This window comes from Capricornis sumatraensis, chromosome 3, assembly GCF_032405125.1.
Source record: "Capricornis sumatraensis isolate serow.1 chromosome 3, serow.2, whole genome shotgun sequence".
Lineage (NCBI taxonomy): Eukaryota > Metazoa > Chordata > Mammalia > Artiodactyla > Bovidae > Capricornis > Capricornis sumatraensis.
In genome coordinates, this window is record NC_091071.1 from 34,604,133 (window position 1) to 34,618,257 (window position 14,125).

At 48.8% G+C, this 14,125-nt stretch overlaps 1 protein-coding gene across 1 annotated transcript in view; it reads right to left on the reverse strand.

Annotated features, from left to right (window-relative positions):
- The window catches only part of ABAT (4-aminobutyrate aminotransferase), an 87,126-nt gene that overhangs the window by 41,272 nt on the left and 31,729 nt on the right, over positions 1–14,125 (reverse strand). The gene's annotated exons all lie outside the window — the stretch shown is intronic.

The following is a 14,125-nucleotide window of genomic DNA, read 5'->3' on the forward strand; positions in this document are numbered from 1 at the left end:
AAGGTTCTGCTAATATCAGAGCCTTTGCTTTCATGCAGAAGGTACACTCTATTTATTATGATTCAAAAAAAAATTATAATTTATTTTTTTAGCTTTGCTGGGTCTTCCAGGGCTTTCTCTAGTGGAGGCCATCGGGGGTTATTCTTCAGTTGCGGTGGGCAGGCTTCTCACTGCAGTGGCTTCCCTTGTTGAGGAGTACAGGCTTGAGGAGCTGTGGCACTTGGGCCCAGTCGCTCCCTGGCACGTGGGATCTTCCCAGACCAGGGATTGAACCAGTATCCCCTGCATTGGCAGGCAGATTCTTAACCACTGGACCATCAGGGAAGTCCTACACTTTATTTTTTAAAAAATTTTTGACTGCCTGGTTTGCACAAGCTTAGTTCCCCAACCAGGGATTGAACCCAGGCCACGGCAGTGAATGCACAGAATTCTAACCATTGGATTGCCAGGGAGGTCTCCAGAGTATATACACTTTAAATCAAAGCCTGTTCACCTTGTGGGTTTTTTTTTTTTTTTCTTAGTTTATTTTGCTGTGCTGAGTCTTAGTTGCAGCATGTGGGATCTTTAGTTGCAGCGTGTGAACTCTTAGCTGTGACATGTGGGATCTAGTTCCCCGACCAGGGATCGAACCTGAGGTCCCTGCATTGGGAGCTGGAGTCTCAGCCATTGGAAGGGAAGTTCCCCACATTGTGTTTTTCTTGACCTTGTATCTAGGTAGGATTATTACACCCACATTCCAGATGGAAAAACAAAGAGAGAGGACAGAGTTGGCTGGAGGACCCTCTGTGGGCAAGCTGGTGAGAGGGCCTCATCCACCTGGATAAGCAAAGCAGCCTGCGTCCTACATGATGGAAAAACTCAGATGGAGAAAACTCTAGAGCAGGTGTCCTGGTGACCACTCAGTGGGGGAGGCCAGGAGGCCCCCCGCCCTGTCCACACCCAGAATGTTGGTGGCTGGGTTGCTGGGAACCCTGCAAATCCAGAGCAGTCCCTGGAGCCCATTTGGAGGGGTGGACTTCTCCAGCACAACCAACCATCCCGAGCGTGTTCTGGACCAAGAGGGTTCCAGGATGTGAAATTTTCAGGTTCTGCTTTTTTTTTTTTTAATAGAATTTTTATTCACAAAAATGGCAATCACATGAATATGGGATGCCTTCATTTATTTCATTATTTTTCTGATTCTCATTGTATATGGATTCATTCATTCATTTTTATTGGAGTATAGTTGTTTTACAATGCTGCATTGGTTTCTGCTGTGGTGTGGCATGTATGTGATTAGTCGTGTCTGACTCTTTGTGACCCCGTGGACTGTAGCCCACCAGGCTCCTCTGTCCATGGGATTTTCTAGACAAGAATACTGGAGAGGGTAGCCATTCCCTTCTCCAGGGGATCTTCCTGACCCAGGGATTGAACCTGGGTTTCCTGCGCGGCAGATGGATTCTTTACCATCTGAGCCACCAGAATCCTCCAGGATGGAAGTGACTGCTTTTTTTTTTTAAATGTTGTAACAGAAGGCTTGTATGAAAAAATATATCTTGCATTTGGACAAAGATTAGAAGGGAACACATAGACACACAGTGGAAACCACTATTATCTGGAAGCTTAGAATAGCAGTGATTTTGAAATTTTCCATCTTTTGCTGAAATGTTATTATTTCCCTTTGCCACCAAAAAAAAAAGTCAAAAGAGATAGGGTGGGAAATATTAGCAACTCTAGGTGTGGGAAAGAAATGAGACCAGAGGACCCCCAGGGCAGTGCTTCTCAAACTAATTGATCATATCCCTCTCTAAAAACATATTGATGTGTTTAATTAATATGTGAGCATGCTCAGTCACATCTGACTCTTTGTGACTCCCATGGACTGTAGCCTGCGAGGCTCTTCTGTCCATGGGATTCTCCAGGCAAGAATAGTGGAGTGGGTTGCCATTTCCTCCTCCAAGAAGTGACTGTTTTGAAGGGTATTTGATCCCCCTCAATTTGCTCAACCATCCAGGGAGTAGGGTACCTCCCCATTTCTGATATGAGGAGATAGAAGTTCAGAGAGGTCATGGTATTTGGCCTGATGATAGGATTGCTTGGGGCTGCCTAACCCCAAACCCTTGCTCATGACTACATGGATTAATTCAGTGACTAGCAAAACACCTAACTATAGAAGCAAGGGGCTTGATGAATACAAATGTTCCTGTTAAGAGAGGAAATCTTGCTGCTTTTCACCTGAGAAAATGTTATTGAGGAAAGCATGGTCTTGGAAAGTGTGACCATAAATTAACTGAGAAACCAGACTCTTTCTGTGATAACTCAATGGATTTTTTGATCTATTCCAGAACAGCCAACTCAATGCAACCCTGTTAATTTAGCAGCCTTGTAACTAGGTAGTGCTAGTGGTGAAGGCCTGCCTGCCAATGCAGGAGATGCAAGAGACTCAGGTTCAGTCCTTGAGTTGGCAAGATTCCCTGGAGAAGGGAATGGCAACCCACTCCGGTATTCTTGCCTGGGAAATCCCATGGAGCCTGGCGGGCTGCAGTCCATGGGGTTGCAGAGAGTCAGACACAACTGAGCGACTAAGGGCAACAACACAACTAGGCAGAAAGAGCGATTGCTATCTCTCTTTGAAGACTATTCGTCTCAAATGGGAGCACTAAGGACTCCACACTATTCAATTTCCATTAGATATGTGTTTGAAAATGCGAGAATCTCGGAGAACTCGAATATTAACATTTGAGAGCTCTGCAAAAGTGAGTCACACCCGTACACTTTCAATTACAAAATGTCACATTGGGAAATATATCTCGGTGACATTTCAGTGGCCCGCAGTTGAAACTGACCTTATAACGAAACCTGATCTCTATCAGAGGTTACTTCTCAGCACAATATATTTCCAACAATCAGAAGAGTTGATGTCATTCATTCACTTTCTCTGGCCCCCTAATCCAATCAACAAAATTAATCAGGTACCTGTTTCACGAAAGGCAGTGCATTATCTAGACACAGGAGAAAGCGAAGATGAATAAAATGCTGCTCTCTTTCTAAAGCTCATAATTTAGTGTCAGAGGAATGAGGGGGAGAAAACAGGAGAATTTAATGTAGTAACTGCTTTACCCATCATGTCAATAAATCCTTAAAATAACCTGGCAGGATATGTAGATAAAGAAATGCCCAGTTCACTGTCAACAGCTAATTCTGCATAAGACAGAATGGAATCTTTACCTTTGCTGGTATAAACAAGCTGCCAGGGGAACAGAGGAATTAATTCTAAGTGTATGTGTGTGGCGGTGCTGCCCCTTGAAAAGCAGCAAGGTTCCAGAAGCCATAGAAAGAAAGGGGAGGTAATCAATGAAGAAATGAATGCTAAGTTGCTTCAGTCGTGTCCAGCTCTTTGCGACTCTATGAACCATATTGTGCCAGGCTCCTCTGTCCATGGGATTCTTCAGGCAAGAATACTGGAGTGGGTTGCCATGCCCTCCTCCAGGGGATCTTCTTGACCCAGGGGTCGAACCCACATCGCTTATGTCTCCTGCATTGGCAGGCGAGTTCTTTACCACTAGGGCCACCTGGGAAGCTGAGCTAATGCTCAAAGGCATGAAAGGATGTGGAATGCCCATGGACTCAAGCATGATATCTCAGAGCAGTGAAATGGAAGATGCACAGAATTAGGTCACGGGACTTCCCCAGTGGTCCAGTGGCTAAGACTCCATGCTCACAATGCAGGGGGCCCAGGTTCTATCGCTGGTCAGGGAACTAGCCCCGGAAGCGGCAACTATACCATCCCACATGCTTCAATAGAGATTAAAGATTCCGCATGCTACAACAGACCCAGCCAAGTAAACAAATATTTAAAAAAAAATCTTCTAATTGCCAGATGGAACCCACTAGAGACCCTCCGAAGGAAGGAAGGTGCCAGTTGCTCTTGTCTTATCCAGAAGGAACCTCTTCAGCCAAGTCCCAGAGGGCAAGGAGGGAATAGGTACTCGGGATGTTAATGAGATGCTGGGGTCACTGATGAGTTGGGGGGAGGGACTTGCTGGGATGAGCTGAGTGGAGAACATCAAGTGGGGTGGGAGCTGACGGCAAGGAAGAAGCCAGGGACCAGCTCCTAAACCCCCAGCCTTAGAGTGGGTGGTTTGAGAATTATGGGTCCCTCAAAATGTTAAACACAGAATTACCATATGGTCCAGCAATTCCACTTCTAAATATACACCCAAAAGAACTGAAAATAGCAACTTGAAGAAAAACATGAACACACATGTTCACAGTAGCACCATTCACAATCACCAAAAGGTGGAAACAACCCAGCGGGCACCGATGGATGAGCAGATGAGCACCATGTGGTCTGTCTATGCCATGGATTATTATTCACCATGAAAAGGAAAGAAAGAGACACTGATACAGCATGCGTGAACCTTAAAGACATCGTAAGTGCAAGAATCCAGACATAAAGGGTCTCCTATTGTAAGATTCTGTTTATGTCTGAAACTTCGAGGATATGTAAATCCAGGGATGTCCCTGGTGGTCCAGTAGTTAAGAACCTGCCTGCCAATGCCGGGGACATGAGTTCGATCCCCAGTCTGGGAAGATCCTACAGAACAACTGAGGAACAACTAAGCCCTTGAGCCACAACTATTGAAGCCATGCTCCACAACAAGAGAAGTCGCTGAAATGAGAAGCCTCTACCCAGCAACTAGGGAGCAGTCCCCACACTCAGTGACTAGAGAAAAAGCTGGTGCAAAGCAATGAAGACCCTGCTCAGCTAAAAACAAAAATAATAATAAAAAAAATAAAATTAGTGAGCAGGTCTGAAATTCGTGTTAAAAGGGCAATTTAATAATAGTACTCCCCTCCCCTAACTCTGAAGTCACTGAGTCTCTGCCTGTCCATCACAGCCCTTGTTTGGCTCTGGAATCGAAGACACACCCCACTTCCGGCCTCCGTTTCCTTGTGTGTAAAACGTGGGTGTAGGATCATGTCGTTTCTAAGGCCTCTTCTGACCCTGAGAAGCATCTGGGGCGCAGTTTATGGAGACTTCCTTGCAGCGCTGCTCCTGGCCCCCACTCCTGCCCCAGCAGTGGCACTAGCCTCCCCTCCACCGGGCCCCGCCACACCCCCCGTCTGCAATCTGCTGCACATCTGGAAAAGGGATGGGGTGGCCCGAGGAATCCAGGGCTGGAGGGGGAGCTTTCTGAGCACCAGCCCACCCTGAGGCTTGGGATCAAGGCAGGGCTGGAGAAATCCCGACTCTGAATGGAAAACAGGCTGCTTGCCAGGCACCCCTGGCCCCTGAAATCCTTGTCTTTTTGGCCCCACCACGCGGCATGTGGGATCTCAGCTCCCTGACCAGGGATTGAACCCATGCCCTGTGAAGCGGAAACACAGAGTCTTAACCTCTGGGCCGCCAGGGAAGTCCCCACTTAATGTACTTCTTGAGATCAACTTGCTTTTTAAACTTTCCTATTTAAAATTACTTTCCTATAGCTGGTGGTGGAGAAGACTCTTGAGAGTCCCTTGGACTGCAAGGAGATCAAACATTCAATCCTAAAGGAAATCAACCATGAATATTCATTGGGAGGACTGATGCTGAAACTCCAATACTTTGGCCATCTGATGCCAAGAGCCGACTCATTGCAAAAGACCCTGATGCCGGGAAAGATAAAGGGCAGGAGAAGGGGGTGACAGAGGATGGGATGGTTGGATGGTATCACTGACTCAGTAGACATGAGTCTGAGCCAACTCCGGGAGATAATGAAGGACCGGGAAGCCTGGCAAGCTGCAGTCCATGGGGTCACAAAGAGTCGGACAGAACTGAATGACTGATCAACAACAGCCCCTACTAATCACTGCCCAGCATCCTTCTCTCAAACTTTCATTTGCTGCAAATAAAAGTGATCGGGGAAAGAACGTAATAAAATCAAGGCAGGTTGTGAAATTAAAAGCTGGATGCGGTTGACTGCCCAAGGTTTCCAGCCTCTGCTGGGCCCCATCTTCTGCAGAGGGTCCCATCTTCTTGCTAAGATGGAGACGAGCAGCTCTCAGACAGGTGTTAAAAGCAGGCTAGCATCAGACAGGAACTTTTCTCCTTGCCATGATGAGAACCAAAAGAGAAATTTCAATCAATCAATAAACTAAAGAGAATAGGAACCATCAGAGCACACGGTAGGTGGGGGGTGACCTTTGTTTCAGACACGTGGAGCCCCTACAAAGAATCTGTTTCTCAGTGTGCGGTTTCAGTCAAAACAAGTTGAAACCCTGGTCTCACCAGATACAGGAGTCCTTGGGTTTCCACCCACCGCTCCCTATCCCGGTTCCTTTAATTAAAATGCTAATTAGTTCTCTCTGCTGCCTCTTATCTTCCTGGTGCATTTGGAGGGTGGGCTGGGCAGGAGCAATGTTTAAATCAATAGGGCGAGAGGAATTCAGGTGAAAGGGCAAAAAAAAAAAAAAAAAAGCTTCTGATTTTTTTCTATGAATAAAAAGTCATAGAGAATAAAAAGACAGACACAGATGCTGGGAAAGATTGAGGGGAGGAGGAGAAGCTGGTGGGGAGGAGGACAGAGGATGAGATGTGTGGATGGCATCATTGAGTCAACAGACATGAGTTTGAGGCAACTCTGGGAGACAGTGAAGGACAGGGAAGACAGGCATGCTGCATGGGGCTGCAAAGAGTTCGACTTAGCGACTGAACGACAACAATCAATCACAGTGTTTCTTGCCGCTTATGGCTCACCTATTGTGTGCCTTGTACCTTCTGTGTGACATCTTGTGTCTGCCTCGGGTGATAGGCTCAGAGGTGAATGACCCTCCACGGTCTTGGGGCTCAAAAGCCAGTGATTCTTACCCTTGCTGCTGGTGAGAATCAGGGGAGCCCTCCATCTATGACACCCCCTCCCTCCGGGGACACCCATGAGTGTGACCTGGGATTGGTGATGCTCCCGAGGCAGGGTTACAACCACCTTCCTAAGGGGTAGACGGTGGGCCCTGCACTTGACCCCGGTCTGCACTGTCCCCAGGTCCTTGGAAATGGCTTTGAAAGTTAAACATTCCAAAGATGAAAAAGAAGAGAAAAAAATGAAGACCAAGGTGGCCCTTTGGGGAGCTGGAGTACCTGATGTGAAACCAGCCTCTTTCGCCTGCTGTGTGACCTTGAGCATCTTAAGTAACCTCTCTGGGTTTCAGCTTCCTCCTCTGTAAAATGGGGACAACCCCAATTGCACCTGACTCATGGCCTAGCTGCGAGTGAACAGCTATCCCCAGCCCCAGTGCCGCGCTGCAAACAATCATTGAATACATACTAAACGCTCCAAAACCATCCGATGAAGACAGACTCATCTCTCTACCATTTGCATGTGTCACTGGCTGGAGATGGAACCTCTGGACTTCTCTGAGGCCCCCCCAGATACTCTCTCTCATTCTTCTATCTGCTCTTGGAACGGAGACAGAAACGCTGGCAGAGGCTGGGGACATTCTTTTCCCTGTCTGCAGCCCCAACTGTCGGCTTTTCTGCAGACTCAGTGGGACACAATGACGGGCTCAAGCTAAGTGGGCCTCCATTGTCAAGGCCAGGGGTCGCCATGGCAACCAATAAAGCCAGAGGCCTGGCCTTTGCAGATGGCTAACAGGGCCCCATTCAAGGGCCTATGATGATGGCCTTGGGAGAGAAGGTTTTATCTCGGACCTGGCTTCCCTCCTCCAGCCCCCCTCCCCACCCCAGCTTTCTCTGCAAAACAGACCCTGGCCCTTCCTCCCTGCTTTCATGAATTCATGATTTCCTATAACCTGCTGGTGGAACACCATACAATCATCACTGACTTGTATAAGGGGAGAGGAATACTGTTCTTAGAAACGGGCAAGTATTGACTCCTAAGACAGACCGAGGGTGCAGTTGAGAAAGTAACATCAGCCAGAAACTGGGCTCAAATGTGTCACCTAGTAGCTCGATGACCGGGCAAGTTGCTCAGTTCAGTAATTCCTTAGAGGTCCGCACTCTCCCTGCCAAGGGCCCAGGTAAGGGCCCAGATTCAGTCCCTTGTTGGGGAACTAAGATTCCACAAGCTGTATAGCATGGCCAAAAAAAAAAAAAAAAAAGGTTGCTCAGCTCACCAGGGCCTCAGTTTCCTCATCTATGAAATGGTAAGAATTAAACCTACCCACACGGTCACGAGGCACAGAATTTGGCCAACTGAAGCCTGCACACAGGATGTAGAAGAGACTGCTCCTCGCAGGCCACGTTCTCAGTTTCCAAAGAAACCTCCACCTTGTAGGGAAGGCATTTCTTCTACAGTCTAACGTCCTGGGAGGGACCATTTGCACGTGCAAATCTGTGGCTCTGCTCGAGCCTGAAGATCTAGCTTCCAAGAGACAGAAGCTTGTCTACCTCAAACTCTCCATCCTTAGGTTTCTGTCTCCCAGTTCACCTGCGCACACTGCCCCAGCCCCCTAGGCTCTATCAGGAAGAATGTGTGTGTGCGTGCTCAGTCACAAAGTCCTGTCCAGCTCTTTGCGACCACATGGACTATAGCCTGCTAGGCTCCTCTGTCCATGGAATTTTCCGGGTAAGCATACTGGAGTGGGTTGCCATGCCCTCCTCCAGGGGATCTTCCCGATCCAGGGATCGAACCTGTGTCTCCTGCACTGGCAGGTGGATTCTTCACCATGGAGCCTCCTGGGAAGCCCCGTCAGGAAGAATAAGGTGAACTTAAATCTCTCATGCAGGCAGCATGGACATGGCGTCTCTAGAATACAGGAGAAAAGAACAGACAAGGCTTCAAATCCAAGCCCTGAATGGGAGAGGCAGAGGCTTCGTTCTGGAGGCAGGACATAAGCGGAAAGACACGTCCTGGAAGTGCTGGGTGAGTTCCGGATTTCTGACCCCACAAGGGAGCGGGAGTGAGAGAACAGAATCTGGGTTGGGAAAGATGCTGTGCCAACGCCAAACAAGCTGACCTGGGCCAGCGGACTGGAGTCTGTTTGCTCAGTTTCATGAATGTTTACCAGGTGTCGATCCAGTGAACACAGGCTCTGCTCTGCCCTGGGGACCCAGCGTTCCTGCGAGAGGTGGGGGGGTTGGGGGGGAACAGGAAAAACCAGCAGATAAGGCCCGCGTGATGAGAAGAGACACGTTTCCTGTTCAGAGAAACCAGATCGTTTTAAGGACTCCAGGAACTGCTGAGGGTGCAAATACCACAGCGTGTTACAAACGAGCCATTTATTTTCTCCCCAGTCTGCACCGAGGGCAACTTGGAAACACTCTTTTGGTGATACGAGTTACCACCTATGCCTGACAGTATTCCTACAATTCTCTGGAAATGCCTTAGCTTCAGAAATTCAAAGGATCTGATGGAGGGTCTGCTATGATTCAGCGAACAAATGCCTGCTGTGCCAAACGTGACCCACACCATCTCATCTACTCCCCAAATGCAAATTCTACTCTTCCCATTTTTCAGGTGAGGGGACAGGCTCAGAGAGGTTCAGACAGTTGCACAAGGACACACAGCCAGAGATCGTGGAGCTGGGTTGGAACCAGGGCCCTCTGGGCTTGAAGACCAAGATCGGGGAATATTACCAGATTGGTGGTTGTGGTCCTTACCCAGAAACCTCATCAATCAACGGAGACCAACAAACAGTTCCTTTACTGGGACAAAAATACTTAACAGCTGTCACTGTTTGCAGTCTTCCTAAAGATCTTCATCTTTTTTTGTTTGTGCTTTTTTTTTTTTTTTGGTTGCAGCATGAGGACACTTAGTTCCCTGACCAGGGATCGAACCCACACCCCTGGCATTGGAAGCATGGAGTCTTAACCACTGGACTGCCAGGGAAGTCCCAAGAAAGTCTTCATCTTTTGGCCTCGCACTCATTTCCAGCCTCAGCCCACACTTGGCACTTTCCCTACATCCCAGTTCTTATCCCACCTTCCCTTTCAGGATGCAGAGGTCTGAATTCCACGAGGCACTCTATCCTACCCTAAGGCACGTAAGGTCCTTGGTGTGCAAGAAGCAACATCTCTGTAACTCTACAGCACTCAGGACCGCTCCAGGTAACAGAGAGTGCTGCCTGCACATTTCAAACATCAGTGTATGAGGGATTTCCCTGGTGCTCCAGTGGTTAAGACTTCACGCTGCCAATGCAGGGGGCATGGGTTCAATCCTTGGTCTGGAGACTTAAGATCCTGCATGCCATGTGGAATGGCCAAAAGATAAAATTAAAAAAAAAAATCAATATATGACCAAGTTTGCCTACCTTTTCTTGCTTCCTAATTCTTCTAGCCTATGCTTTTAAAATTTTGGTGCAGGAGAGACAGTGAAGAGGAGGGGAGATCCAAGGACAGGGTCATGAAAAAGCCCCTGATGCATCGTCTTCTGAACCAATCAAGCTGTTGACTGGCACAATGGCCGTCAATCACGTGACCCTGGCCAAAACCTGGGGCCTTCTGGATGACACATGTGTGTTGATTTCCAAGATCCTCATGCCAGTCTTATCCACCTCCCCCCATCCCCCCTGCAGTCTGGCAGCATCTGAGACATCAAATGTAGCCTGTCTATTTAGGGAGGCTTCCCAAGGTACCAGAGGGCAGGTGGCTGAAGCTCTTGACCCTACCGCTTGCAATGCCTTGTTTAGCTTTTTTATTGAAAGGAGTGGGGCCCCGAGGACACAATAGAGCGCCAAAGAAAGGGCTGGGACCTGAACCTGAGGAGGAAGGCTGGTCCCAGCTGCTGGTGATTATCAGTGTGCAAAGTAGAGTGTCAAGGAAGTGCAAAACATCAATCGCCTCTCCTGTCTTTTGTCCACATAGAGCCAGATATTCAGAGTAAATAAAACTGGGGTGGGGACTTGCTTGCTGGTCCGGTGGTTAAGACTGTGGGCGTCCACTGCAGGGGGCCTGGGCTCTATCCTGGCTGGGGAAGCAAGATTCCGGATGCTGCATGCGTCCGTGCTCAGTCGCTCAGTCGTGTCTGACTCTGCGACCCCATGGACTGTAGCCCACCAGGCTCCTCTGTCCATGCGATTCTCTAAGCAAAAATACTGGAGTGGGTTGCCATGCCCTCCTCTAGGGGACCTTCCTGACGCAGGGATTGAACCTGAGTCTCCTACAACTCCTGCATTGCAGGTGGATTCTTTACTGCTGAGCCACTGAGGGAGCCTTGTATACCTTGTGGCACAGCTCCCCCACCTCCCCCCGCCGCCAACAACAACAACAACAACAAAACCTGGGATGGAATTTATCCTGGTTGGCATGCTCCCTGGAGGAGAAACCCACCCAGGGTGTCCAAACCTCCCTTGGTTTCTGTCATCAGCAGTCATTCTCTACCTTACTTCTACCTCACCTCCCGTTGAGAAAAATGCCTCCATTTTATGCGTTTAGACAATTTTAGGAAAACAGACTTGCTAAGTAAAAAAAAGCACATCTCTAAAATGATACTCCTTGCTTCTGTTCAGTCACTCGGTCGTGTCCCACTCTTTTGCCATCCCATGGATAGCCTGCCAGGCTCCTCTGTCCATGGGATTCTCTTTTAAGCAAGAATATTGGAGTGGGTGCCATTTCCTCTTCCTCCAGGGGATCTTCTCAACCCAGGGATCGAACCCAAGTCTCTTGCATCTTCTGAATTGGCAGGCAGGTTCTTTACCACTGAACCACCAGGGAAGGATACTCCTTGAGACAGGTACAAAACCCCCAGCCATCCTCCAGGCAAAAAGGTAAGGGTTGTAGGAAGGAATTAAAAGCTTTATATTGAAATCATCTTAGTTTACACGGGTGCCCCAACATTCCCTGGCTCCCTGCTACCCTCAGGATAAAGCCCAGCTGCCTATCTGGGTACCCCCCACCCCCACCCCCGCCTGAAACCTGTATGTCCTGCCTCTCCCCCTGTCCCCTGGGTGCTGACTCACATACACTCTGCTCTTTGCTGCCTCCAGGTCATCTCTCACGAGATCCTGTCTGCTGGATTGTCCTCTCTGCCCCCTCCTCCTGTGGGTATTCCCTGAATCTTGGGTGCTTTTTCAGAGTGGCCACTTCTGGCCACCAACTCCAAGAAGCCTTCCTGGCACTCAGTTCAGTGTTATACACCACTCATCTGTATTTCTCCAGTAATCATTCCTTTTTTTTTTTTGGCTACACCTTGCAGCATGTGGAATTTTGTTCCCCAGCTGGTGATGGAACGCACGCCCCCTGCTTCCCACTGGAGCACCAGGGAAATCTCAGCAATCATTCTTTTGTTTTTTTTTAATAAAAAAGTTCAGGGGAATTCCCTGGAGGTCTAGTGGTTAGGACTCTGAGCTTCCACTGGAGGGGACCTAAGTTCGATCCCTGGTTGGGGAACAAAGATTCTGCAAGCTAAATGGTGTGGCCTCCAACCCCGTGCAAAAAAGAAAAAAAAAAAAAAAAGCAAACACACAAGATGAACTTAGCTCTACCTATCACCTTGTTCCAACTGTCGATATTTGTCATGATTAGATTAGCCACAGATTTATACACATATTCTTACACATGTTCACCTGTACTGTGACAATCTGTTCACAATCCCTGTCTCTGCCTTTAGCCTGTGAAATGCATGTATTCACTCATTCATTCATTCACAGGTCTGCCATCAGGCTCTGCTATTTCCTGACCGCCTGTCACCTAAAGACACAACAGTAAATCCCGACAACCTAGGCGGGGGTGGTGGGACCAGACAGCAGAGTCCTTGCCCTCTGTTCCGGCCGAAGAGACAGACAATAAATAAATAAACAAAGAAGATAATTTCCCATTGTGATGAGAGTCATTGGCATCCCTTGACAGAGAGTGGCCTGTTCATTCAACCCATCACCTCCAGCACCGAGCAGCACCTCACACGCTGGATGCTCCGAGCACAGGGTCCCACTGAGGCAGCCTGGGTTCTGTGATCACCATGGTGACAGTCCTTTCCTCTCCCACCCCTCGAAAGGGGGAGGTGGAGGGGGACCAGGGTGACCGAGGACCACCCCAAGCTGCTCAGGACTGTGACACGACCCCCGACCCACCCCCGGCCCCCACAGTACACTCCTGGGATGACTTTTCAGGTGTTCGAGCATCCAGTTCACAAAACTGAAAGGCCACGAGGGAATGGATGAACACTCCCCGTCGAGATTCTTTCTTGATCACCCTGCGGAGCTGCCCCTAAAACGTCAAGCGGTGAGAGCGACACCCAACAGACGAAACACAGGCGCCTGCTTCCAGCCTTGGGGACGGACTTTTAAGGCTCCGGGGAGCTCATGGGCTTACGAGCTCTGACTAAACTGGTGTGTATTTCCCTGGAGGTCTTTACAGCATACCTGAGAAACTGGTTCGCAGGTGAGTTGTGGAGGGCAGCTCTGTTTGGAAGAGGTGGGATAAGATGGCCTCTTACCACACCCCCTAACCCCAGCCTGATATCTCTGTAGAGACTGTCAGGGTCTAGAAAGCAAGCCAGGCCTGGGTGTGGAAGAGAAAGACCCCTCTAGGATTATCCATTACTGGCTGAGGCAAGGATGCCAGGTTTACAAGAGTAATAGGAATAGCAAGAACAATATTTAGAGATCACTTGTGTGTGTGTGTGTGTGTGTGTGTGTGTGTGTGTGTATGTGTTAGTTGCTCAGTCCTGTCTGACTCTTTGTGACCCCATGGACAGTAACCGGTCAGGCTCCTCTGTCCATGGGACTCTCCAGGCAAGAATACTGGAGTGGGTTGCTATTCTGATCTCCAGGGGATCTTCTCGACCCAGGGATCAAAACCAGGTCTCCTGCACTGCAGGCAGATTCTTTACCATCTGAGCCAACAGGGATCACTTGCTTTGGGTCAAACCCTGTTTCAAGCTTTTACATATACTGCTACTGCTAAGTCACTTCAGTTGTGTCTGACTCTGTGCAACCCCATAGACGGCAGCCCACCAGGCTCCCCCGTCCCTGGGATTCTCCAGGCAAGAACACTGGAGTAGGTTGCCACTTCCTTCTCCAATGCATGAAAGTGAAAAGTGAAAGTGAAGTTGCTCAGTCGTGTCCGACCCTCAGCGACCCCATGGACTGCAGGCTTCCAGGCTCCTCCATCCATGGGGTTTTCCAGGCAAGAGTACTGGAGTGGGGTGCCATCGCCTTCTCCGTTACATATACTAGGGCTTTTAATTTTTAGAATGGCTCTCTGTAGCAG